Raw genomic sequence first — 1734 nt, forward strand, 5'->3', positions numbered from 1 at the left:
TATATTTATTGAAATATAATCAGTTTACAGTGTTGTGTCAATTTCTGGTATACAACATAATGCTTCAGTCATACTTGAACATACATATATTTGTTTTCATATTCTTTTTCACCATAAGTTACTACAAGATATTGAATATAGTTCCCTGTGCTATACAGTAGAAACTTGTTGTTTATCTATTTTATATATATTAGTTAGTATCTGCAAATCTCGAACTCCCAGTTTATCCCTTCCTTCCCCCACTGGTAACCATAAGTTCATTTTCTATATCTGTGAGTCTGTTTCTGTTTTGTAAATAAGTTTGTCTTTTTTTTTTTTAATATTCCACACATAAGTAATATCATATGGTATTTTTCTTTCTCTTTCTGGCTTACTTCACTTAGAATGATGGTCCAGTTCCATCCATGTTGCTGCAAATGGCATTATTTTATTAAAATTTTTTAAAAAATCTTTTTTTGGGTGGGGAAAGTAATTGTTTATTTACTTATTATGTATTTATTTTTAATGGAGGTGCTGGGGATCAAACCCAGGACCTCATGCATGTGAGGCATGTGCTCTACCACTGAGCTATACCCTCTTCCCTCTATTTTTTATATTGGAATGAAAATAGACATTTTGTGACAATAAATGATGTTAAACATTCTCCAAGAGAATATTCCCCCAAATCTTTCCATTTGTCTAAATATTATGGCTTCACAGTGACTTTTTTACAGGTTCCTTGTATTTCTTTTTAAGTTTTACATTTATTTTACATTTTGTTGCTTATATGGTTAAAATGATTATTTATATTTATACTAATTATTTAATAGTTTGTTTCTGTGATTATTCACAAATTTCTTTCTGTTTGTCTTGATTCTCTTCTGTATTATGATTTTTCCATCTGAAGTAATTTTCCACCTTCCATAATAACTCCTTTTAGAATTCCTTTCAGTGCTGGTTTGATGATAATGAAATCTCTGTTTTTGTTTGTCTAAAAACATCTTTATTTTGGAGTATATTTTCTCTTCAACCTCTTTAGAATATTAAGATATTTTATACCAACCTGTAGTTAATTAATCCTGTCTTCTACAGTGACCCATCTATACATTTTTAATTTAAAATATTGTATTTGTTATTTATATTTAGAATTCTATTTTATTTTTTAAAAGTCATAATCCACTGGTGATAGTCTTCCCATTTCATCTATTTCATTACACAATTTACTCATAGTTATTTTAAAGATTTTTATCTGCTGATTTCAATGTCTAGATCATCCAGAATTCCATTTCTTTATTCCCTCATTTTTTGGTCATATGTTATTCTCTCTTTATTAAATTTATTTAATTTAAATTATTAAATTAAATAAATTAAATAAATTTAATAAATTTTTAATAAATGCAAGAAATTGCAACTAAATGTTATAGAAGTTCAAGAAAATATTATTCTCTTCTATAAAGAGTCTTACTTTTTTCCTCCTAGACAGCATTGAGATTGAGTCTCTCAAATCTATAGCTGATTTGAATGAACTGCCACTGAGTTGTGGTTTTGACAAGGTGCAGTCAACCTGTGATAGGGTTCTGTTTCTGGGATAGGGACTACTAGCTAAGGTTTATTCTTGGGCTTCTTGTTCCTATGGAAGAACTTGAATTTAATCTTCTTCTCCTCAACAGAAAACTTTGCTTTGATTTCCAGAGGTTATGGGACACAAAATAATGGTTCCCCAAAGATGTCTACATCCTAAACTCCAGAACTTGA

General features: G+C 29.0%; 1 non-coding gene across 1 annotated transcript; it reads right to left on the bottom strand.

The window, feature by feature from the left end:
* Window positions 1-505: 505 nt before the first annotated feature.
* TRNAV-CAC (transfer RNA valine (anticodon CAC)) lies at window positions 506-577 on the bottom strand. Its single transcript has one exon. It is a non-coding gene; the product is annotated as a tRNA-Val (tRNA).
* Between the last annotated feature and the right edge of the window lie 1157 nt (window positions 578-1734).

The sequence above is a fragment of the Camelus dromedarius genome, chromosome 2 (genome assembly GCF_036321535.1).
Source record: "Camelus dromedarius isolate mCamDro1 chromosome 2, mCamDro1.pat, whole genome shotgun sequence".
NCBI lineage: Eukaryota > Metazoa > Chordata > Mammalia > Artiodactyla > Camelidae > Camelus > Camelus dromedarius.